This window comes from Nuphar pumila, chromosome 13 (genome assembly GCF_984573655.1).
Source record: "Nuphar pumila chromosome 13, dmNupPumi1.hap1.1, whole genome shotgun sequence".
NCBI lineage: Eukaryota > Viridiplantae > Streptophyta > Magnoliopsida > Nymphaeales > Nymphaeaceae > Nuphar > Nuphar pumila.
In genome coordinates this window covers 18073011-18088940 of record NC_143261.1, presented here as the reverse complement: position 1 = coordinate 18088940, position 15930 = coordinate 18073011, and the positions used below count along the sequence as shown (strand labels likewise).

The 15930-nt window shown below is 37.0% G+C and overlaps 1 pseudogene; it reads left to right on the top strand.

The window, feature by feature from the left end:
• Positions 1 to 1341: 1341 nt before the first annotated feature.
• Positions 1342 to 2760, top strand: LOC149817966 (galactinol synthase 1 pseudogene; annotated as a pseudogene).
• Positions 2761 to 15930: the final 13170 nt, after the last annotated feature.

The window sequence follows — 15930 nt, the reverse complement described above, 5'->3', positions numbered from 1 at the left end:
GCCGTCTATTGTTTTTTCTTTTCTTTTTTTTTATGACGAGGAATACCCCAGGTGGGTACATGGCTCATCTCTGAAAGCTACGGGCACAGTGTTGAGGATCAGTACAACTTCTTTATTGAATTGGATAAACGTGTCTATGTTATGGATGTACATGATTTGGTTCGTTTTCAATAAATGTAAGATTACATTTTGAGGTTACTTTTTACAATTATTACTTTATATATATATATATATATATATATATATATATATATATATATATATAGAGAGAGAGAGAGAGAGAGAGAGAGAGAGAGAGAGAGAGAGAACTTCGTAGGTGCTTAATCGTGCTTAAACATTCTGGCCATTGGATCTACATCAGATCCAACAGTTAGAATGTTCAATACTTAAGCAAAAAAACACGAGGGCCCTTCGCTTTCCCCCTTTCCCTTTCCCTCTCCCTCTCTCTCTCGTTCCCCTTAATAGCTTACCAGCAATGGCATCGGAGGAGCACGGTGGCGGCGCCTGCGGAAGAGCATATTATTCTACCGGTGCATGTGCTTCTCTCTCTCCCCTCTTGTGTGCTGTGAGATGCCTCTAGTTTTTTTTTTGTGTGTTTCCTCTCTTCGGTAGATTGAGATATGAACAGATCTAACGTGGCTAAATGGGTCTCACATGGAATCCAATGACCCACTTGAGTAGTAGGTCATTGAGACATGCATCACCAGGATAGTGGTGAGCCTATTACACATTAAATTTTCAGCATGTTTGAGAATTCAATGGGTTAGTTAGAGCTGGATAACGGCTGCTTAGGGGAGGTTAAATACCTCAGTCTCTGCCTCTACAGAAGACATAGAGTACTCGATATTCATATCGAGGATCCCCCCTGAAGCAGGCCGTTAATATCAATCATTCTTCTCTTCTCCCTTAAAGTTCACTGCACACACCTCGATTCTAGATCTTACAATGGTATCAGAGCCTCATTGCAGGTGTGTGGGTGTTGCAGTGGACTCAGCCTTCACTTGAACAGAAGCTGTCAAAAGCATGGATTCTGCGATGGGCAGATCAAGAAGGTTTCGCTGGACTCACTCTGAATGATGATGGTAGCGCAGGGAGCCGTGTCCACCCTATTAGGCGGTGATGCACCTTTATCGAACAACCCTGCTAAGTGGTAAAGGGAGGCGACTGCATGTTGATATTGTTCCTCCACGAGAAAGATGTACTCGACGCAGCTATCGAAGAGAGACTGCTGGTGAGACCAGCGGTGTAAAAAAAATGAGTATAGCAAAAAACAGGGAACCCCTCATCAAAAAAAAAAAGGAAGACCGCTAGCGGTTTCTTGTCAACCCGTTAGCAGTGAGGATGTCGCTGGAGCTCTAAGTCGTCACTGCCGAAAAGACAACATTCGACGGCTACTCGAGGCAGGCGACGTTCCTGGTGAGCGACGACAACTACGTCAAGGGCGTTGTGGGTCTAGCGAAGGGCCTCCAGAAGGTTGGCTCCACCCACCCGCTGGTGGTAGCCATCCTCCCTGACGTCCCAGAGAGCCACTAGAAAACCCTCTGGTCTCAGGGTTGCATCGTCTGACAAATCGAGCCGGTCTACCTGCCAAAAACCAGACCTGGTTCGCCATGGCCTACTACGTCATCAACTACTCCAAGCTCTGAATTTGGGATTTTGAGGAGTGCGGCAAGATGGTGTATCTTGATGCGTATATTCAAGTGAACGATAACATCAACCACCTCTTCAACCTCCCCGATGGGTTCTTCTACGCAGTGATGGACTGCTTTTGTGAGAGAACGTGGAACCACACCCCTCAGTATCGTATCGGTTACTACCAGCAGTGCCCGAATCGAGTCGCTTGGTCAACCGCGACCGACTCTCCTCCTCCACGTTACTTCAACGTCGGCATGTTTGTCTTCAAGCCCAACAGGCTCACCTGCCAAAGCCTGCTCGACACTTCCAGCCGACGTTGAAGGGTCCCCAACCGGTGACCTACAACCTGCCAGTCAGTGGCGCTGAAGGTGCGACTGCTTCCCGTCGGGTACGCTAACAGAATAGGGCAAAGGAGATTCCCATGTTCTGGTGTAAGCATATGATGCAAGGGGCGTGCTTGGGATCGACTACAAAGGCTCACTGTCGAAGACGTCAAACATGTTCGTCTGATACAACCTCAAGGAATACACTACCACAGTGGTTCATGTCATTCAGTAATCCTGCAACCGAAAGTTCGTCAAGCACCCGGTGATCTGCAGTGAGAGCGGGCACGCCCTCGTCTCTCACCACTTTGTTCTCATCTTCGAGGCAGTGCCCTCCCTGTCGATTCCAGATAGGGAGACCCCGGAGCAACACAACATTAGATTTCTCATGGAATCCCTCTCCGATGATGCCTGATCCGACTACTGAAACCTGACCGCCGTGACCATCCATGGTGTTTTTTGATACATGCTTGGCCTACTCGGAGCAGGGAGTCTGACAAGGCACGTTGGGACTTCCAGTAGTGCTTGGGGTGGATGACGAACGAATTAAGTGTGCCAATGTTGCCAACGAGCAGTAGGGCTCCAGCCGGCTGGCCACCGAGAGATGGTAGAGTTCCCCTGCTGGTCGACAAAAACCAAATGGCAGCAACACTGCCGGAGGGTGGAGAAGATCCCCCAGGAGGTCGGCGGTTGCCAAATCTCCCAGAGAAGGCGGCAACGAAGGCGACAGTTGTCGCCCCCATTCCCCCTTTTTTTATGTTCCTCTCTGGTTTCCCCCTTTCATAAAAGGGGGAAACCCTAAGAGTTTTTTTTATGAAAGGAGTAATAATAATAATAAAAAGAGGAGAAGTTAGGGTTTCACCCGCCACTCATTTTTTTTATTCTGTTTTATATTTTTTAAAGTGGTTTTTATCATTATGCCCCTTCCTTTTCTATTAATTTTGTTTGTACTTTTTACATAACAGGGGCTCTGTTTTTGAAAAATTTTAAAAACATACCAGTCGCTGAAAAGCTTATAGTTTGAGGATTTTCTCATGATTGGTTTTTTGAACTTTTCTAAAATTACAGAAAAGCACCTTCAATTTTCTGCTTAACTCACGGATTTCTGGATATTATATTCTGTATTGTTGGTTCTGGTTAGCAAGAATACCTCAGACAAATTTGAATCTGGATTGGGTTAAGCTATTCAGGTAGACTCTTATAAACTTGGTTGGATTCGGTAAAACTTTTTGGACTCAATTATAATTTGGTTTATATCTCTACACTGATATTTTTTTATCCAGAAATATTGTGTCTACATATGTTTTTATATATAGATTAATATTCTGTTCATGTTAATATTTGGATCCAGTATGGTTTGTATTGATCTAAATTTTATATAGATCAAGTATAATTGTAAGACCTATTAAATATAATGTTTGGGTCATAATTGGATCTGGTCGGTATTAGATCAGATGTTTGGATCTTGTAAGGTGACACAAACCTTGATTTCATACAGTAAAATATTATGGATATAGTTAAATCTGTATGGATATGGACATATCAAAATGAGAATAAGATCAAGTTGATTGAGTATAGATTGAATAAGTTTAGATCCAAGCTATGCTCTTGGATTCTCTTATTGAACAGATCTAGTGATGGGTTCGGATGACCGGATTTGAAATATGGATCTAATTTGATCCAGTTTTGTGATTGGATCCAGATGAGTGTTATGCCCGGATATGAGATATGAATCCAGAATTGATCCACACACACACACACACACACACACACACACACACACATATATATATATATATATATATATATATATATATTGTTAGATATATTATATAGATCTAGATTTTCTCTAAGTTTTATGTTAAATCTGGATAGTATCAGCCTAGATATTTTTGGACCTAATAATGACATGTATTTTGTATAGGTCGGAGATTGACTCGGTTAGATCCAGATAAGTAAAATACTAGATGTGTAATATGGATCCATTTATATTTGAAATATATGATTTTGGATATGTATTTGGATTATGGTCAAATCCTGAGTGATCCATGGTTTCATTTAAGCCTGTATGGAGATCCATTTTAATATGGACCGTGTTGGACTTGATGGATAACATCTTAAATGGAATTTAGATATGGACTTCTACAAATTCAATAAATTTAGATATATATATTATTGTGGATCCGGTATAGATTTGAACTTAAATATTCAAACTTGTGGTTTGATTAAAGCCTTATAATTAGCTTATCAAATTTGGCATATTCAAATGATAATGAGATAACTCTCATTGGATATGGATTTGGATATAGAGATTTATGCTTAACTTCATGATAAAAAATCAACCTAGTTTGTGAGTATCCTCATGATGGTGATATATCATGAAGGAAAAGTCCAACTAGTCAAACCTCATGAGAGCTAAATTTTACACATGCATGTGAAGATATTTATTTATATATAATGATAAATAATTATTATAAATAATGTTCCCTATAGTATGCTTATAAATGCATGAATGGATATTTTTGTTTTCATGCATAAAATGCTAAATAGTGTTGGCCAGTCACATTTATGGCCATTTAGATCCCGATATACTGATCTGAAATGATCAGGTAATTATCAACATATAATAATGCACATGGAAAGTGAAAATATAAGCTATGGTAAAATTTTAAAAAGTGAAAGTATTTGCTATATTTGGCAAATCATATATTTATGAATTAATAAATTTTATAGTACTCCACTAGTGTGCATGCCTATGGTATAGTCATGAAAGAGCCACAAGAACTCCATAACTATGTGAGACCCATATTATGATATATTCATTTTGATTTATGGACAACATGACTTTGTATGCAGTGAATGGTGAATACTTGAAATAATTTATTATAATAAAATCTATGACATGATGAAAAAATAACCTAGTTTGTAAATAGCCTCATGATAGAGATATATCATGAAGGAGAAATCCAACTAGCGTATATAAAACCTCATAATGTCATGAGTTCAATACATAATGCATGGGTTATGATACAATGTGTGTGTTTGCCCTATAAGGTCAAGTGGGAGATGTTGGATCCTGATACGAATTCAGTGTGGCAAAATGAGTCTCGTATCGAATCCAATGACCCACTTAAGTAGTGGGTTATTGAGATATGCACCACCAGGATACTGGTGGGCCCATTACATGATGTCTTCTTTTAAATCGTTGTAATTTTGAAAAGATTTTTAAATGAAAAACATGTGAAAACCAGACATCAAATAATAAAAACCGGTTCTCACTAGTGGATGAGACCGGGTCGAACTCAGGGAACGGGAATATTTTGTATTCAAACACACAAGTCTAAACTATTATTTATTGCCGAATTATTGAAATGTAAAATGTTCAAGAAGAGTAAAAACAACTAACTATTACAACAAATGAATACCCTTCGCAGAGGGCGTAAAGTGCAATATTTACAAACCCAATTAAATTGCCTAAATTCTAAAAGAGAAGAAAAGAAAAGAAATCTTCTATCTTTATGTGCTTCGTGTCATATGTGCACTTCAACTTCACTCCTTTGCGATCCTGCACAAGTCCAACGAAACACGAGCAGTACACAATACAAGAATAAAACTAGAATGATGCTATCTAAAATGCACGAAATGAATGTTGAAAATTATATTGATATAAGCAATGATAATATTACACGAGTGTAAGTATGACTAGGCATGCATTGTTTACTAAATGAAATTTTTATGCTAAATTGAACTTACACTAATGAAATCAAATACTCTTAACCTAAATGCTAAACACTAATGTAATTGATTGAAAACTAAACACTAACAAATCATTTTAACAACTAATCAATTCAATTAATCAAATCAATTACTAGCAATTAACTAATAGCTAAGCAAAAACTCAATAAATGATACCCGAACACCTGATGTTTTATATTGCTAAAAATCCAATACAACTAATCCAACAATCAGTATATGGTTATTCAAACCCAATCCAGAAATCCTGTTATTCAATCGATCAATATTCACCAAATATCACAGTAGATAATAATTGATTAAGCTGAAAACTCAATCGATCTGTGTTCAATCAAGCCAAAACAAACTCAGAAGATCGATCAAACGATTCATTAATTTTCACACAGACTAATTTTTAATCAGCAACATTCATAGGATTTTATTTCACCGTGAACAACATTTACAAGTAAACAAATATTCCGGTGAAGCACAGTGGATTTCCATAACAGCAAAATGAATCTCCACGGCATCACAAATGATTTCTGATCAATCTTGCTTCACCGGAATATTTCCCACCAGAGATCAGCAATCAAACAATTATTTGCAAAAGAAGAAAACACCGGCGATCAGAAATCAAGAACCTCACCGGAAAACAGGAATCCCATTTAAAAATGTTATCCGATAATCAGAGTGCCGCCAGATTCTTATTCACAATGATAACTCTGAATTTTAATGGAAGAAACTCAATCCAGCACACCGAATAACACCAGATCTCAGCAGATCAAATGATCGTGCTGATTTTTCACACAAACAAACACTAATCCGATAATCAAATTATCGCCGGATTCTCACATTTAAATCCACCGTAATTTCAAGTTGAAATCTATCGGATTCTCAAATTTTTACCAGAACAGAAACATCATTACTCAGATTTCTGGATTTCAGTAAATGTTTCACTATTATCAACATACACAGCATTATCCCTCTGTCAGATGCCAATCGTGACAAGATTTCACGATCTGAATAAGAAAATTCTGGCAACTATATATCTTGACAAAATTTCACGATAGAAATTTCCGGCGGCTAGATGTTGAAATTTTTTACAGCTGATGATAAGCATTTGAAATCCATGGAATCAATTAATATTTTCAGCAGTCAGATTGCTGGTAGAATCAAAGCCTTTATCAGAATCATTGATCGGATTCAATGATTATCCGATCGATGCCAGCAATTTTCCTCAAATGATCTTTAAAAAAACATAATTGCTGGAAGAAATGCAGATCTATCCAGATTCTCAATGCTTGATCTAATAAATATCTAACAGATCAAAGAGCAAAGCATGAATTTAATTGATCATATTTTTGATTTTCTGTTGATTTGATGCTAATATAGCAAAGAAGACACGATTCCTAATACAGTAAACTAAAAAAAAAACAATTCAAATACAGTAAAAACACTTCAACGATTCACAGATTTTGAGAATGTTTACAAACTGGAAATTTCTAAATCTAAAACAACATGTTTTTTTTTTTCTAATGGAATTTGAGTTCTAAACATGAAAACAACATTTCAAAGAAGAAAAGGAGAAGAATAAGAAGAAGAAGAAGAAGAAGAAGAAGAAGAAGAAGAAGAAGAAGAAGCACTTACCGGAGGGATTAGAAAAGAGTTGGAATCCTCCTATATGCCATTTCCGTAGCTGGATGCCTCCACCGGATTGAGAAAGAAGAGAGATCAAGGGAGAAGGAGAAGAAGGAGGAAAGAAACAAGGTGAAGGGGAAGGGTTAGAAGAGAAGGCAAAAGCATAAAAGAGAAGACAAGCCTCTCTTCCCCCTACGTATGGTATTTATAATTTTGAAAGTTTTTCCATAAGTCCATCTTATTTCAAAGAATTCCATTTCAAAACCTCTCTTCAAAAAGTTATTTACAAAACAACTCAAAATGACTATGTTTTAGAAAATACAAAAACTAAGTCTATTCTAAATCTAAATTTTTTTATGATTTTCAAAAACTAAACAACTACAATTATGACAAACACTAAAATAGGCATTAAAATGTAAAATAACACTATTTTTCATGCATTTTCTATTCTTATATTATTTTAGCACATTTACTCGAAACTAACATAAAATTGGGTTTTTAAATCATTTTCTCATGAAATCATGCATATTTTTATATGAAAAATCCCTAAAATATATGCATGATCAAATACCCCCATGCTTATGTTTTGCTAGTCCTCGAGCAAACTAGAAAAATGCACGAAATCAAACTATCACCTAACTCACTTTCGTAGGAATCACGGTTGCATTTAGCTCATGCAACAAGCCCTTTCAACCCCTGGGTTACCCCAGTGGACGAGTAAGGTCTCGTGAGGGTTTGCAGTGATGCTACCCACAAACATCTCTGTCATGTATGCATAATATTACACATCCTCACAATCAGTAAGTAATTAAAGACTTTGTTTTCACAAATATTTCCTATTATTTCAAAATCGAAATATAATTAGAGTCTTTTATATACCACCACAGAAAAAGAATTTCTTTCACTTTTCTAAATATCACAATTGTTTATGTTTTATTCTTAGAAAATCCAATAAAAACATATTTTTATTTACTTATCCTCACTCATATGTTTTTTGCACAGGTTTTCTCAATCACACTTATAAGCATTGAACTTTTCTTTCTTTTAAGCTCTTTTCTCTCTTTTTTTTCTTTTCACGCTTTTTCTTTTTGCGCACTTATTTTTCTCATATAGCTTGCGTGTGGTCTGCTTTTATGCCTTGTGCAATGTTAATATCTTCTATACTTTTTCAATACATACCAAAAGATATCAACTAAGACATAAAAGTGACTTCCTTCATTTACCCTTATAACATGAGAGTCAAACATTTCAACTTGTATCTGTTCTCAGTTACTTAGGATCACGAAGTTTTCCACTCTCCTTTTCGAAAATGGAATTAAAAGTTTCAACTTACATCTAAGTTCCATCTACTAAGGATTGTGAAATTATCCAAACAACCTAACGCATGCTTTTTCTCACTTTTTGAGCTCATTTTTATGCTTTTGTTCATTTGCTTAGTTTTTCAAAAATAGAACTGTGCATATTCATATTTATGATTCAAAATAAATTCTAACATGTATCTATCATCATTTCTTCGAAATCCGCATAAACAACCATAATTTTTAGATCTATGTCAGAAAAATTTTTCGTGGGGCTTAAAAATCCTCTAAAAACATCAGATTTGAAATAACATTCATATAAGTTCAAACTCTTTCTTTAAAAATCTACTTTTCATGAGAGATATGTAAACATGTGCAAGAACGTAAACAGAAACATCAAGGTGTGCAAACTACACCCTCCCCCATGCTTGAATGACACTGTCCCAGTGGCACTCCCCCATGCTTATATGACACTACGTGAATGCACATGAGAGAAATAAATGAGAGAAAAGAGTAGAATAACCTGACATGAATATACGTTCTATGAATGAAATGAATGCAATGTATACATGACAAAACATAAAACTCATAGAAAAAATAGAAAAACAAAAATAAAACCAAATAAAATCTACACATCCTAACAACAAATGTAATACTGTACAGAATATGGGTTGCCTCCCATAAAGCGCTAAGTTTCACGTCCCCAGCTAGACGGATCCCTGGAAAAACCTTCATCGTCCATGAGATCAATGGACATGAAGTCAGGCTCAACCGGGCTCTATGAAGAAAAGTGTGTCATCTGTGACACTACGCACTGTGTTTCCATCCCGTCTACCTCTAACTGTAGGATCATAACTCTCTCGATGTGAAGAACAGAGATTAGTCTCATCTGAGAGACTGGTCAAGAATCGAGAATCTAGGACCGACCGAGTATCAATGAATGCTACTTCAGACAAGTGGTGAATATGATCAGGCTTGACTTGGTCAAGCACCTTCTGCATCTGCACCTCTTGCTTACTCAAAACGATTGGTGATCCTAAAGGCTGAGAAAATGGGGCTTTATATGATGAAAATGTATGCTGTGAGTAAAGCCCCTTCTGTTGAGGTATCATAGAGATCGACTCGTCAGTAGAAATGATATGAGGTTCATGAGTCGATTCCTGAGTGGAGTGACACGCCTTCCCATACTAAAGGGATGTAACAGATTTGACTAGCTCATGATGTGAAGTAGGTTGCAAGTCAAATGACATGGAATCCTCTCCCTTTGATGTGACAACAGACTGACTAGATGGGTTCCCCTCTCTTTGCCTACTGAAGGTCTCAACCAATTGTCCCATTTGAGTCTCTAGCTTAGCTATTGACTGCGTATGGGAGCTCAAAACTTGTAATATCCTATCTTGGAAGGATTGACTAAATGAAGGCTCATGAGGATGAGGTTGAGTATAAACATGTTGGGCTGGGGGATGAACCTGTGGAAAAATGGGATGCGAGTAACCTTGTGAAGTGTTACTGGGTCTATACTGTGTCTAGGAGGGCTGATGGGATGGAGAAATAAACTGGTTTCGCCAACCTGGGTTATATGATGGTGTAAATGAATCAGGCATGGGTCTAGCGAAACCTTGGGCAGCATTCACCTGCTCCTGAACGAATTCAGGATATAATGGCGCTGCCGGACAATCCGCAACACAGTGTGCAGGGCTAGCACATAGCTCGCACACTCTTTCTACTTGATTTCTCGAAGAATTGGCTAGGAATTGATCTAACTTCCTAGTCAACTGGTCAACCTTGGTACGCAATTCTAACTCGGACCCAACTTCGAAAATCCCAACTTTCCTAGGACCACTAGACAGAGATGTAGTCCTATCGCGCCGTGAAGACAATGTATGATGCATCGTGTTTTCACTCAAGGTCTCGAATAGAGACCACGCTTCGTCCTCACTCTTGAGCATAAAAGTGCCCCCACAAGACGAATCAACCATTTGACGATGCTTCTCAGTAAGCCCGTCATAAAAATACTGCACCAACTGCCAACGAGGTACTTGGTGATGGGGACACTTGCGTTGAAGATCTTTCAATCTCTCCCAAGACTCATGAAATTGTTCTCCCTCAATTTGAGAAAAACTGGTTATAGCTTTACGAAACTGATTCGTTTTACCAATTGGGAAATATTTTTTTAAAAATTCTCTTTGCATTCCTTCCCAAGTAGTAATACGAACCGTCTCAAGAGATTTTAACCAGTGCTTGGCTTTATCTTTGAGAGAGAACGGAAACAAGGTTAACCGCATAGCATCTTCTCCAAAATTATTGATTCGCACAGTCGAGCAAATCTCAAGGAATTCGTCGAGATGACGATATGGGTCCTCATTGCTAAGGCCATAAAACGAAGGTAACATTTGAATCACACTGGCCTTAATCTCAAAATGGCTCGCTCCTACATCAGGTCTCGTGATGCAGGAGGCGAGAGTATACGTATTTGGCATGAAGTACTCCCTCAAAGGACGGATCAATTGATGATCATCAGCCATTGCATACACCTTTGAGTAGACCGGTGTAGCACACGTCCTAACTTTGGGTTTTCTACCTAACTAACGCACTAAGCGGCCAAACCACGCAAACCACAAAGCGAGTAAACTAAAACAACAAAAACTAAACAATCACCACGCAAGTACACATAACAGAGTTTATGCATAAGAAATATGAAATCTATGTGTACGGTACCAATCGTACACAGTCACCTCTAAGGGGATCCTAATAGGTGGACTGTGCAAAAAAGTAAGCTCTTCTCTAAGATATGCACATACGTGGTTCTAAACCTAAATGCAACACAAACACTAGGCAATAAAGTGAATACTAATATTACGCCGTTCCCCGGCAACGGCGCCAAAAAATTTGATGTCTTCTTTTAAATCGTTGTAATTTTGAAAAGATTTTTAAATGAAAAACATGTGAAAACCAGACATCAAATAATAAAAACCGGTTCTCACTAGTGGATGAGACCGGGTCGAACTCAGGGAACGGGAATATTTTGTATTCAAACACACAAGTCTAAACTATTCTTTATTGCCGAATTATTGAAATGTAAAATATTCAAGAAGAATAAAAACAACTAACTATTACAACAAATGAATACCCTTCGCAGAGGGCGTAAAGTGCAATATTTACAAACCCAATTAAATTGCCTAAATTCTAAAAGAAAAGAAAAGAAAAGAAATCTTCTATCTTTATGTGCTTCGTGTCATATGTGCACTTCAACTTCACTCCTTTGCGATCCTGCACAAGTCCAACGAAACACGAGCAGTACACAATACAAGAATAAAACTAGAATGATGCTATCTAAAATGCACGAAATGAATGTTGAAAATTATATTGATATAAGCAATGATAATATTACACGAGTGTAAGTATGACTAGGCATGCATTGTTTACTAAATGAAATTTTTATGCTAAATTGAACTTACACTAATGAAATCAAATACTCTTAACCTAAATGCTAAACACTAATGTAATTGATTGAAAACTAAACACTAACAAATCATTTTAACAACTAATCAATTCAATTAATCAAATCAATTACTAGCAATTAACTAATAGCTAAGCAAAAACTCAGTAAATGATACCCGAACACCTGATATTTTATATTGCTAAAAATCCAATACAACTAATCCAACAATCAGTATATGGTTATTCAAACCCAATCCAGAAATCCTGTTATTCAATCGATCAATATTCACCAAATATCACAGTAGATAATAATTGATTAAGCTGAAAACTCAATCGATCTGTGTTCAATCAAGCCAAAACAAACTCAGAAGATCGATCAAACGATTCATTAATTTTCACACAGACTAATTTTTAATCAGCAACATTCATAGGATTTTATTTCACCGTGAACAACATTTACAAGTAAACAAATATTCCGGTGAAGCACAGTGGATTTCCATAACAGCAAAATGAATCTCCACGGCATCACAAATGATTTCTGATCAATCTTGCTTCACCGGAATATTTCCCACCAGAGATCAGCAATCAAACAATTATTTGCAAAAGAAGAAAACACCGGCGATCAGAAATCAAGAACCTCACCGGAAAACAGGAATCCCATTTAAAAATGTTATCCGATAATCAGAGTGCCGCCAGATTCTTATTCACAATGATAACTCTGAATTTTAATGGAAGAAACTCAATCCAGCACACCGAATAACACCAGATCTCAGCAGATCAAATGATCGTGCTGATTTTTCACACAAACAAACACTAATCCGATAATCAAATTATCGCCGGATTCTCACATTTAAATCCACCGTAATTTCAAGTTGAAATCTATCGGATTCTCAAATTTTTACCAGAACAGAAACATCATTACTCAGATTTCTGGATTTCAGTAAATGTTTCACTATTATCAACATACACAGCATTATCCCTCTGTCAGATGCCAATCGTGACAAGATTTCACGATCTGAATAAGAAAATTCTGGCAACTATATATCTTGACAAAATTTCACGATAGAAATTTCCGGCGGCTAGATGTTGAAATTTTTTACAGCTGATGATAAGCATTTGAAATCCATGGAATCAATTAATATTTTCAGCAGTCAGATTGCTGGTAGAATCAAAGCCTTTATCAGAATCATTGATCGGATTCAATGATTATCCGATCGATGCCAGCAATTTTCCTCAAATGATCTTTAAAAAAACATAATTGCTGGAAGAAATGCAGATCTATCCAGATTCTCAATGCTTGATCTAATAAATTTCTAACAGATCAAAGAGCAAAGCATGAATTTAATTGATCATATTTTTGATTTTCTGTTGATTTGATGCTAATATAGCAAAGAAGACACGATTCCTAATACAGTAAACTAAAAAAAAAACAATTCAAATACAGTAAAAACACTTCAACGATTCACAGATTTTGAGAATGTTTACAAACTGGAAATTTCTAAATCTAAAGCAACATGTTTTTTTTTATTTTTCTCTAATGGAATTTGAGTTCTAAACATGAAAACAACAATTCAAAGAAGAAGAAGAAGAAGAAGAAGAAGCACTTACCGGAGGGATTAGAAAAGAGTTGGAATCCTCCTATATGCCATTATCGTAGCTGGATGCCTCCACCGGATTGAGAAAGAAGAGAGATCAAGGGAGAAGGAGAAGAAGGAGGAAAGAAACAAGGTGAAGGGGAAGGGTTAGAAGAGAAGGCAAAAGCATAAAAGAGAAGACAAGCCTCTCTTCCCCCTACGTATGGTATTTATAATTTTGAAAGTTTTTCCATAAGTCCATCTTATTTCAAAGAATTCTATTTCAAAACCTCTCTTCAAAAAGTTATTTACAAAGCAACTCAAAATGACTATGTTTTAGAAAATACAAAAACTAAGTCTATTCTAAATCTAAATTTTTTATGATTTTCAAAAACTAAACAACTACAATTATGACAAACACTAAAATAGGCATTAAAATGTAAAATAACACTATTTTTCATGCATTTTCTATTCTTATATTATTTTAGCACATTTACTCGAAACTAACATAAAATTGGGTTTTTAAATCATTTTCTCATGAAATCATGCATATTTTTATATGAAAAATCCCTAAAATATATGCATGATCATTGCATATTCGATTCCCAACATATTTGAGAATCCAATAGGTCAGTTAGGGTTGGATAATGGCTACCCAGGGAAGGTTAAATACCTCAGCCCCTGCATCTACAAAAAACATAGAGCACTCAATATTCATATCGAGGATCCTCTTGAAGCAGACCGTTAATATCAACCATTATTCTCTTCTCCCTTAAAGTTCACTGTACACACCCCAATCCTAGATCTTACAGGATCTAATAGGGTGGTTTTGGAGAAAGTGATCTAGTGTGTTTTTTCTGGGTCTAGATCTATCGTTGGGTTTTTTTTCTAATTTATTACCAAGGGTTTATTTGTTTTTCTTTTGAGCTGCATTTTTGTTTAGTTTCTGATTGAGGGTTCTTTTCATTCATTATCAAGGGTTTTTTTCGGGTGTAGATTTATTTTTTTTCTCTCTTTTTGGTTTCTGATCCATTATCGCAACATTTTTTTTCTAATTCATTATCAAGGGTTTTTTGTTTTTTGTTTTTTTTTCTGAGTTGCACTTCTGTTTAGTTTATGATTCATTATCATGGGGTTTTCTTGGGTGTAGATCAGTTTTTTTCTCTTTCTATTTGTTTTTTATTCAGTGATAGCCCATTATTTAATGTATAAATAGCGGGTTGTTTTTTATTTTCTCCATGATATGTTGTCTAATGAAATTGGGATTTCCTTTATATGCATTGAATTTTTCTGTTTATGTATACCCATTGAATTTTTCTATTTTTGTATATGCATTGACCTTTTGCAGTCACCCTGCTTGAAAAAAATACAGGGCTTATTTAGTTTCTGATTTTTCTGTTTTTTAGCTGCATTTCTCTTTAGTTTATGATTCATTGATATGTTGTATATGCATTTTATTTTTTTGTTTGTGAACAAAGCCTAACTGTTCAGACGGATACTCCATTTTGGCCCCTGTATTCTGTTCATCAGGATGAAATGATTTTTTCCCTCTTATCGTATCTTCATTTTGGTTTGCTATTAGTTTTTCTTAGATTCCGTGTCTCTAGTGACAGTCTTTTTCTTTATGTATTTTTCTTGTATGATTGGATTTTAGGCATTGTGCATTTTATTTATAGTTCTTGGTCGTGGCATTATACAAAATTGTGGCTTCAGTGTTGCGTTTTATTGTGCTTGGTCGTGTTTTCAATGCAAAATTTCTTAGCTTCTACCTCGATATGTAGAAATTGAGCTTTTGTCGTGTTGATCTTGTGAATGATGGATAGTGATGGCAGTGGACCGGGGGAAAGTGGAGCCCCGCCCCGCCCCGCCTCACCCCGTTTGAACCGGGGATGAAGGGCATGAAACGAGAATGGAGGCAGGGATGAAGGTTAAAATTCATCCCCGTGCGGGGATGGACTTACGCTTTTCCCCGTCCTGCCCCTTTCCTGTCCCAATCCCCGCTTTGCCCCCGCCCTTCTCCATCCCCAATCCTTCTAAGGTATGACAATAGACTGAGGGGAAATGGGGCCCCACCTCGCCCCCGTTTGGATCGGGGATGGAGGACATGAAACGGGGATGGAGGCAGGGGCGGAGGTTAAAATCTATCCCCGTGTAGGGATGGAAGCGGGGATGGAGGTTCAGATTTTGAGATGGGGTGGGGGTGGAGACCTTGTCCCCCACTCCCGCCCCGGTCCATTGCCATCCCTAATGATGGATTGGTGTTCTTAATTTCTTGTCATTTGTGTTTAT